Raw genomic sequence first — 10,652 nt, 5'->3', positions numbered from 1 at the left:
GTGGGGTGGGATGGAATGGGATGGGATGGGATTAGGGTGGGATGGGGTGGGATGGAATGGGATGGGATGGGATTGGGGGTGGGGTAGGATGGGATGGGATGGGGTGGGGTGGGATGGAATAGAATGGGACACAGGAGCAACAGGGGATCCTGTAAAAGGATAAAAATGGTGACTGGAATGGATTCTCACTTAGGAAGCCTTGCTCATGTGATATTCCAACCCCAGATCCTTTCTTTTGCCTCCAGGAAAACATATTCTTTAGAGAAAATCAACCCATTCTCACCGGACACATCTTCTGTGCGACACTGTGGCAATCAGAAATGATTCTGTGGTTGAGAAGTCTGAAGACAAGTCTATGTCCATGAATCTGGAGAGGAGAATTCACACAAATGCAATGGTAATAATGTCAGACCTCCCTTAGGACTACAGCTGGCTTCCAATCAGTCCCTGGAAAGGAGGAATGATGCAGTTATTTCTCATCCAGAGATCAAAGCAATTGAAGAGAAGGCAGCACAAAAACTTACTTTTGAAAAAAAATATATTTATGGGCAGAGGTGAATGGGGGGCTTTACAATGGGAGGCTGTACCAATTCCAGTACCCGGAGACAGGAATGGGAAATGACTTCATGTGAGAAAAACAAAATGTTCGTTGTACTGGGACATGTTAACAGGATTTATATCATTCTAGCTCTACAGAGGAATTTAAGCCAAGATTAGAGGGATTTTGGCTGTCATATTGAGGAGTTTGGAGGATAATTCTGACTATGAGTGTTTAAAAAACACTGTCTAAACACAATGGTGCCTCATACCCGCCCCTTACTTATTGCCTATTGTCCTTGGTGGCCAAATCCAAATTGTATCCCAATAATCCACCTCTTAATAGGTGTAGGGTAAAATACAGCCATTTTCAGTTCAAAGGAGATTAATCTATCTATCTATCTATCTATCTATCTATCTATCTATCTATCTATCCATCCATCTATCTATCGATCTATCATCTATCTGTCTCTATCATCCATCCCTAATACTGCTGAAAATTTTTCTATGTCCTTCATAATAAATGTGTGCAAATAAAATTATCAGTAATTTTCTGGAAATGACAGGAGAAACACAGCAATCAGAGTCACTATTGCTACCCATGATGTGTTAGTTGGTCAGAAGGAGGCTGACTGCTGCAGGAATTCCAAATGGAGGGTTGCTTCGCAAGAATGCTTTCCAACTATGGGCAAGCATTGAACATCTCTTGCCTCCAATTATTTATAGTCATGAGTCTAATTTAAAGATGGTTCTTTATATTCTTTCTCCAAACGGGCTTTAAGGATCTGGAAATGATTAGCCACACTCTAACTTAGGAACGGAGACAGCTAAATCTACCTATGTACAGTTTCCTGGCATGAGTCACCAGGGAGGTTTGCTAAGTCACTATTTAAGATGATCCAGAACAGGTGTACGCAGCTGTTTTAGGAAGAAGCACTGTGGAGGCCGTGCAAATGCCACGCTCAGCTTTCCAACTGCAGGCTGCAGAAGTGCCAGCGGCCCTCAGCTGGTGTGTTCTGGAATCTCGGAGCCATGGCCTTGCTGCGCAGGGCATTTCCCAGCCAGTGATTAGGGATGACGGGACCTACAAGGCAGGCCCATTGCTAAGAGACAAGAGTCTCTTCTGATGGGTAATTTTGGCTCTCAGACCCCTCCCCTGCCCGCTGTCCTTGAAGAACTTTTCTGAGTCCCGTACTGCAGTGCCAGCCTTTTCTTCCTCCTGTCCCTCTTTCCCAAGGATTAAACACAGACTGAAGCCGAGTGGTGTCCCAGCCAGCTCTGGCCCCTTCTGTGTGTTCCGTCATCGGCATTGCTCTTAACAAATCCCTTTCACAATGATCCTCTCTTGACTTCTGCTTCTTGGAGGACCAGGAGTAACACAAACAGTATTATAATTATAGCTCCTAACATCAGAGCGCTCAAGTATGTTCAATAAAGCTATTGCAGTGGGACTCAAGAGCAGCTATAACTTGAGAACACGCACAAAGGACTCATCCATTCCATATTTCATGTTCGGGTTCATTTATGATCTTTTTTTTTTGGTGGAACTATGATCATTTTTATTGAAATTGAAGCACAATTTGCAAGGTCAAGTTTCTGTCTGCTTCTTGTTGCACAGCGCTGAGCTAGAGTTTGGTATTGCTCTTGCCAAGTACCCAGCCCTCAGTGGGAGTTACGAAAGCCTTTCACGTGCTTCTTCAAGATGATTGTGAAGTTTACGTGGCCTGAATTTGTTCTGCTTGGACCACAGGTGTGTGGGATGTACGGGAAGGGAGCCGGTAGTGGTCCAGGACCTGAGGAGTCTGTATTAAAGATTGCAACCGTCTGAGGGCCCACAGCCCTGTACTGCCCTGAGCCTGAATGCCCTTGCTTAGGCTCTGACCTATCAGACTCCCTGTGTAGATGCACAACACATACACACACACACACACACACACACACACACACACACACACTTCCTTTAATTGTACCTAGAGAAGGAGGATGTAATCATTCCTATATAATCCCATGAGAGTTACAGATATTGAGACTCCAGAGGGATCAAGTATGGGTGTCCGTGTTGATAGATGGCCAGCGCCTTAGCCCTACAGAGAAGGACTCACAGTTCCTAGCTTGTGAGAACCGGCAGGTGTTTAGCCCCTGACATTGTACATAATTATGGATCTATTCCAAAGTTTGTGTCACCTCAAGGTTATTCCTCCTCAAGCTTGATTTTTTATTATATATTGAGACTTGTGAGCCAAAGGGCTTTGAATTTTACCTGAGATCAAATGGGTATCTTTCTGGTTAGTGGGGCGAGAGGTAGTACGTACGAAGAAGCCATGAATCATTGGACCTGAGTTCTCCAGCACTGCACACATTTATCTTCGTGGACGTCAACTTGAAGCGCTAGCCTTGCACTGCTGTGCAAATCGAATTATGTCAAATCAGTGTTCCCCTTATGAACTTAGATCCAAGTTTTAGCCAGCACTGGACCCATCAGGTCATTGATACAGGCCCAGAAATTGGCATATAAAAGCAGAATCACGAGGGGGCAGGGAGATGGCTCAGTAGAATAAGCGCTTCTCTGGCAAGCGCAAGGGTCTGAGTTCAATCCCTGGTTCCTCAAAAAAAGAAAAAAAAAAAAAGGAAAAACAGAATCATGTTTCCACTTGCAGCTTTGGTACAAGAGGTAGAAAACACTAAAATGAGCCTGTCTCGTTTTTCCTCCATAGTCATAAAGATATTTCAGAACAAAAAGTCTGCAAACCTTACTGTGAAATGAAATGATTTTAAAATAGCAAGACAGATAGTCCCAAAGTTGTGCTTGAGCAGTATGTTACTTTGTTGTTGTGACAAAATACCTGAGGCAACCACATCCAAAGGAGGACAAGCTCACTTTGGGCTGCAGGTTCAGAGGTTTCGGTCCACACTCAGGGGGCTCCATCGTGCTTGGTCCCACGGGGAGGGAAGCAAAATGTCTCGGCAGCCGATGCAGTAGAGCAAAGCCGCTTGCGCGATGCGGCTGATGGACAGTACCAGGGAGGGGCTGGGCTTCGAGAATCCCCTCCAGGGCTGCTCTTTTGATGACCTAACTTCCTTCCATGGGGCCCCCCTGCCAAAGCTTCCATCCTCTCCCAATACAGCTATGCACTGGGGACCACCCTTTGAATACGTTGAGTGTTTAAGGGACATGTAAGATTCAAACCAACAGTCAGGGACACCTCTCCTGAAGTAAAAACAGAAATCTGTGACCAAGATTACGAAGGAGGGCTGGTAAGATAGCTCAGCAGACCAAGAGCCTGCTTAGGCAAGCAGAGGGACTGGCGCTTGATCCCCGGCACCATGTGCCATGCTGGCCCTAACTGTGGATGCCCTGGGCCAGCCACTGAGACTGGGAGTGGTGGTGAAATAGCTTGTTAGTGGAGGGAATGAAAGTGTTAATGTCTTAGTGTTTCTTCAATGCACCTCATTCCATTTGCCACCGCTCTGCTTGGAACTGAGAACAGTTCGCTGTTAGTCTCCCCAAGATTCTGATCAAATGTGCCCCATCAGAAAGCCTTTCCTGGACCTCACTGCATGAACAACAAACATGCTCATGGTACAGCCTCCCCACCCAACACTCCCTCTTCCTCATCTTTGCCTGCATTTGCTTTTCTTCATAGAACTTATCATACCTGGTAGATGTTCATTAGCTCATGGTCGAACTGGAACATAAGCACCCCAAGGGCAGAGGACTTATTACCTCTTTTATTTTTAGTTCTTAGAACAGTGTCTAACATTGCAGGAAGTGTCCAGTAACAGTGTCTAGAATGGACGCACAGGTGAGCTCATCGCTAGGTTGGAAGGGGACACTCAGATGTGAGCTAAGTACCTCGGAGAGGCCGAGGTAGGAAGATGGTATGTTGCGATCCAGCCAAGCAAGTTAGTGACTCTTGAGACCCTTTCGCAAAAGCAAAAGGTGAGCAAGGATGGGATTGGAGTTCAGTGTGAAGGCTCTGGGTTCATACTGATCCCTAGTACTGCAAAAAGAGAGAATGTAAGAAGGCTGGATTCTAGAAATGTTTCTTCAAATAGGGCAGATAGGGAGTGAAACATTTTAATTTAATTTGTGAGGCAATCAGTGACTTTTAATTTTCTGCTAAAAAAAATTAGTAGTCCAAATGAGGTCAGGAATCTTTTTTTTTTTTAAATGTATTTAGTACAGGGTCTACAGGGTCTCATTATGTAGATCAGACTCATAGTGATTCTCCTGTTTTCAGCCTCCAAAGTACTGGGATTACAGGCACGTGCCACCAGGCGCACTGTCTTTGTTGCTGTCTCAGTGTGCCCCAGGGGCAGGCTGGCATGGAATGCTGGGGATTTAACCCTGGCTGCTGTGCTCTGCCTAAGCAGGTGCTTTAGTCAGCTGAGCTATCTGGCCAATCCTGAGGTCAGGAATCTTTACAACTAAGTTTTTCTATTATATATTGCTTGCATAGTCCATGCAGTAAGTTTGAACAATACAGAAGGTGGCTTTCGCTGTTCCTTTAATCAAAATCTTACATTCTAGTGAAAAAGCCTCTTTCATTTATTTATTTATTTTATTTATTGTCTTTTTCAAACAGGGTTTCACTTTGCAGTTCAGGCTGGCCCTGAACTCACTTTGTATGTCAGGTGGGTCTCAAACTCACAGTGATCCTCCTGCCTCAGCCTCCTGAGTGCTGGGTGTCTTTCAGATTTATTTTATTAATTAATTAATTAATTAATTAATTTTTAAATTGTATTTTAGGGAAGGGTCTACAGGGTGTTCAGGGTCTCACTACTAGATCGGACTTGTAGTGATCTGCCTGTTTATAGCCTCCCAAGAGCTGGGATATAGGCGCACGCCACCACGCCCAGTCTAGATTTATTTTATTTCAGTTTCTTTTATGTGGTTCAAGCATAGCAGTTAGCAAATAAAGCTACATGATAGTGAATATCTATACTGTTGTCCCTCCCAGGTAACAACAGGCTTCTACCCTGCTAGCTACTTCCTATTCCTCCCAGTAATGAATGGCTCAGGAGTCTATTGGAGAATTTTTCCAACAATGAACAAGTGACCTGTAAGTACTGACTTATACTCCTAATTTCATTTCCATTTACCTAAGACTTTCACCAAGTGTGACCCTCCCTACCCGCGGTACATCTTGGGCACCTTGTATTTATCTGTTTATTTATTTTTAATTTCTCCCCTGTGCTCACCCAAGGGAAATGCAGGTTTGAGTTCTTGACAAGAACAAAGCCCTTTGCGCTTGAGCTAGGCCATCTTGTCCTTTTGCAAAGAAGTAATTTCATCAAAGAACACCACGCCACATCACGTGAGGTCATCATAAATGGAGAAAGCAAGTTTCCTCTCCACCCACACAGTACAGAAGAGAACAATTTCTTGCCTACCTAAAGTGAGCAGGTGCTACTTTTTAAAAACCAGCGACAACTTTGTTACCTTACTCAGCTCAACTTGTGAAAGTTTTATGGCGATCTCAACCAAACATCCAGAAGAAAGGATCTCTAGTTTAGAAGAGGATTATGTTCTCCCCCAAATTACCTAAAGAAGCCCAGATCCTACAAAGTTTCTCTTTACACTGCTGACTGAGGAGCCCACGGTTCCCGTGCTCTGCACCCTCCGTGCTGCAGGGAGCCTACTTCCGGTTTGTCCAGCTGTCTGAGTGCCCCGTCGCCCCTGGCTGGAGGACCCGACTGTCTCATCTGCAATATCTAGGGGCATGCTCCCCTCTTCACCCCGGGAAGTTCATTCCTCTTTCTGGCAACGGAGAACCACAAGGCTGATGGTGAAAGTTACTCTAATGCCACCAACCTAAGTCAGCTGCTTTCCTTTTTCTAGTTTATCTCAGTTTTTGATGAGTCTTTGAGATTCAGTCTGTCCTCGGTGCCCACCGCAACGTAGAAACAAGCTCATGGCGCCAGCGGTTTTGTGACTTGATGGCCAAAGCCTGATGAGACATCATCGTTTCTTCTGCAGCACATGTCTCCAAAGCTACAATAATAACTAGAATCAAAGGAAAAACTATTTTTTGAACTGTGCTTCCTCCTTCTCCATCTCTATTTACTAGCATGGAGTGTGAAGTAAGTAGTAACTTAGCAACTGCTTCCTAGTTCCTCGCTTCTGTAGAAAGCACAGACAGGACAGCTGCCAGGCCTAGCCCCAGAGCGGCCTGCTGCGCACTGGGGCCCTTGACTCCAGTATTGTTCAGGAGGTGATCGGGTGTTCTGTTTCATTGAACCTCTTCTGGATCCCTTCGTAGATGGTGTATTGTGCCTTTGGTCCTTTAGCCCTTCCAGCACCCACTGGTGGGACACTGTCCCAGACTTCCAGCTATTTCAGTGTTGGCAGGCTACAAAAATGAATTTTAAGTCAAAATTCAGCTCATGAAAAGAGATTTGTAATACCTACTTGTACATGCTTCTCATTAATATTTTGTTAATAACTGGAGTTCATAAGTAGTTGAGATGAACAGCGATGAATGTCAATGAAGTCAATTTTCAATGACTGTGAGGTGCACATTGGTATTTATATTAATACAAACTTTAGTTCCTGACCTTTCGTCACTTTGTTGTTGCTGTTGTTTAAGTTACAGTTGCTTCTCTCACCTTTTGCACCTTTATTTACTCATTAACTTATTCTATTGATTTCTGGCATGAGCATCTATGAAACCAACCCAAGATGAGAATGTGCACAATTCAACTGCTCCAGTTCTTCTATCAAAGAAATGCTTCTTCTAGCTATCACTGAACCTGAACGGGACAAGAATCCAAATGCAAAGTAACCTTCCCATGACTGTTTAGATAAGGGAGTTGTTTTGTCTGTGTTTGTAGTTTGAAGGACTGTATCTTGGAATTTCAGGATCATCCTTTGCTCTTACTCTACCAAACTGAAAGATTGATCTGCACAGTGTGGGTTGAAGGAACTTTTTGCAAAGTGGAAGCCAACAGGAGTCCAGAGGTCGTGAGAGGAGCAGAGAAGAGGGGAGAAACAGCCTTGAGAGATGCACTCCGGTATGGTATGAGATCAGTGGAACTAGAGGGCATCTGAGCCTGTCTCTAATTGGCCTGTTTAGTACACTTGTTAAGTGAGGCTGTGACTTTGGGTGGGGACATTAGTTAAGGCACTAAGTATATCTGGGATTGATTTTTATGAAGGGCATTTCTGGTAAATACTCCCATGAAAGATTGCTTGTTAAGGCCAGTGCTCATCAGAGAGCTCCAACTGACCTTGGGAGTTAGACAATAGCATATTTGTTTCTCTTACAAGAATACAGATTGGGCGGTATGGCAGAATCTGAAAAAGAATCTGGGTTATTTCTGTGGCAATAATCATCTTGGAACCTTTCTAATTTATGAGAAAAATGTCTGTCCCAGATCCTGGTGCACAGGACATAACGGAGACGCTAACGCAGTAAAAAGAGGACTTTTCACCAATATTTATCATCAGCTAGAAATGTCAGTGGGGCTAGAGAAGGAACAGCTACTAAGAGAGTAGGAAAAGCAGGAACATAAAATACTTAGTGGCCTGAAAATGTTCCATTAGTTGATGGTGCCTCCCCAAATAGCTGAAAATAGATTAGAATGCACAGGGAGGGGCAAAGAATCTATGAAGAGACTGACAGATGGCTAGAAATCCTCACATGCCAGCTGGTCTCAGGGAAGATTGCAAGTCATGAAAGCTGTTCAATGTCTAAGAGCACAGAAAGCTTCAACTCTTTGGGACCTTCTGGAAGTATTTTCTAGAATAGGGGCAGATGCCTCAAGCTATGGAGAGCACCTCAGTTTTGTAGTCTTCGTGAGTGCCTTCTCAGAAAACCTTTACTCAACAAATATTGCGAATCTGCCAGACAGTAAACAATCACCAGACAGGCAGAGACCAGCAGAGGCTTTGATTCTGTGGAACACCTGTAGAAACAAGAGGACTTCGTGAAGTATGTCTCTGCACATGGCAAACATGTAGTTTGGTCAGTACTGGAGGGTAGTGCAGACCTGGGAAGAGGCCGAAGTTGGGTGAATCCCAACAGCTGAGACCCTTCCAAGCCACGTGAAAGGTTTGGGTCAACTGCATCTTAATCAATGTGAAGCCATGGAAGGATTTCTATTTGTGTTTATTAAAAATTTTTTCAACATAATACATGCACAAGGTAAAAAAGAATTTAAATAGTACAGAAAGACTTAAAATGAAAACTGCAGTTTGAAAACCTCAGTTTGTCACCCTACCATTTTTTAACCCCAGTCCCATCCCATAGATGCTTTTAAGAAGATCTAATTTTGGCTGCTCTGATAGCTAACTTCCTAACTTTAAATAATATGTTTGAACAATAATTTCTTGAATTACTAGCTTTAGACATTCTTTAATAATTTCTCATTACAAAAGATACGGATTTAAGTTAAGCTATTTTCACTTTTCCTTCATCCATCCTTCTCCAAATGTTTGATAGATACATCACTTTAAATACTTTGGTTTATTTTACAGCATTGACCAATAAGTAATTATTTAGTTGTTCTCCCATGAAGACCTTATCTTTTCATCCCCACTTTGAGTACATAAGTAGCCCTACCTTTTTTCCCCTCATTCTGCACCTCTTTCTTTTTAACATGTCCACATGATTTTCAACTTCACTTCTAAATAGTATTCCTTTCATAGTTTGCTGATATCAGAATGCTGAAGACCAATAAAGGACATCTATATTATTTTGGCTATAAAAATACTTTTTAACAGTGAAGACCAAGTAGAAGCTAGATATTTTCTTGACACCCAGTGTCACCACGCAGGTACCCTGGAAAGGGAATGTACTTACCACCCATTTCAAATAGAGTCCTTAGATATTCCATGCATTGTTAAAATCATGCCCTGTTTTGTTTGCTTCATAATTTGATCTGAATTTCTGGTACCTTCTAAGTTTTTCTTTCTGGTTGGCTAAAGAATGTGTATGTTCCATGTTTTCCAACTTCCTAGATTCTCAATGGTACCATCCAGGGGGCGGAATGCACAGTCTACCCGAGAGCCCTAGACCATGGTGTTCTCATCCCAAATGGGTTTGCTGGACAAATGTCACCATAGAGTGCCACATCTTTTTCAATAATTGTCACTCTAGAGTGAGCTATATGGGTAGCTGTTAGTCAAGAGTGACACACCTAGGCTGAAGTCTGCTACTTTCTAGATCCCATTTCTTCCTATTTCCTAGTTTTCAGGACGATTCTGGAGAACCTACTCAAAGCTCTTTCTCACTAGGGGTTCAAAGGAGGTTAGTGTTTCTTAAACTTTGTGTGCCAGAAAATGTCTCTAACATTATTCTTCACCAGTTTGCCTTCTCCAGAACCCTAGGGACACAGATTCTCTCTCTCTCTCTCTCTCTCTCTCTCTCTCTCTCTCTCTCTCTCTCTCTCTCTCTTCAGAACTGGGGATTGAGCTCAGGTCCTTGTGCTTGCCAGGGAAGTGCTTATTCTACTGAGCCATCTCCCCGGCCCCACATATTCTATTGAAGCTGTGTGAGTACTTTGTTTCCTTGGCATTTAGAATTCAGTGTTACTGAGGAAAACTCTGCCATCAGTCTATTTCTCTCTCTCTCTTTTTTTTTTTTGTTCAGCTAATTATGACGATTTAATTTTATTCTTCCTGGGCACTTTTAATATCATCATCTACCCTTAATATTTCCAAATTTCACAAAATTGCACCTAGGTATGGGTTGTATTGTGTCTCATCAATCTCAAGATATAATCCATTCCATTTTTCCAATCTTTTTATTTTTTACTCTTTTCTATGTTCATTCGTTGAGCAACTCCTAGTGGTTATAGTCTGAGTGTTTGTATCTCTTTTGTTCCCTTATATTTTCTCTTTCTTTTCACTCTATGTCCAAGGAGAATCCTTCCACTTTATTTCCCAGCCTGTCTACTGAATAATTTTTAGAGTTTTATTTTGTTTTCAAAGATTTCTTGTTATTCTCAGAATTTTTCCTTTTTCTGTAATATTTTGCTACCATTTTACAAATATAGCTCAAATCTCTGAAGATATGGTTATACTTTGTAAGTTATTTATTTACCATATTGACCTCTTTCCTCCAGAGTTTGTAGCATTTTCTATCTTCCTTAACTCTAACTCTTCTTATATT

The sequence above is a fragment of the Octodon degus genome, unplaced genomic scaffold, assembly GCF_000260255.1.
Source record: "Octodon degus isolate 3935 unplaced genomic scaffold, OctDeg1.0 scaffold00027, whole genome shotgun sequence".
Classification (NCBI taxonomy): Eukaryota; Metazoa; Chordata; class Mammalia; order Rodentia; family Octodontidae; genus Octodon; species Octodon degus.
Note: the sequence above shows the minus strand (reverse complement) of the source record.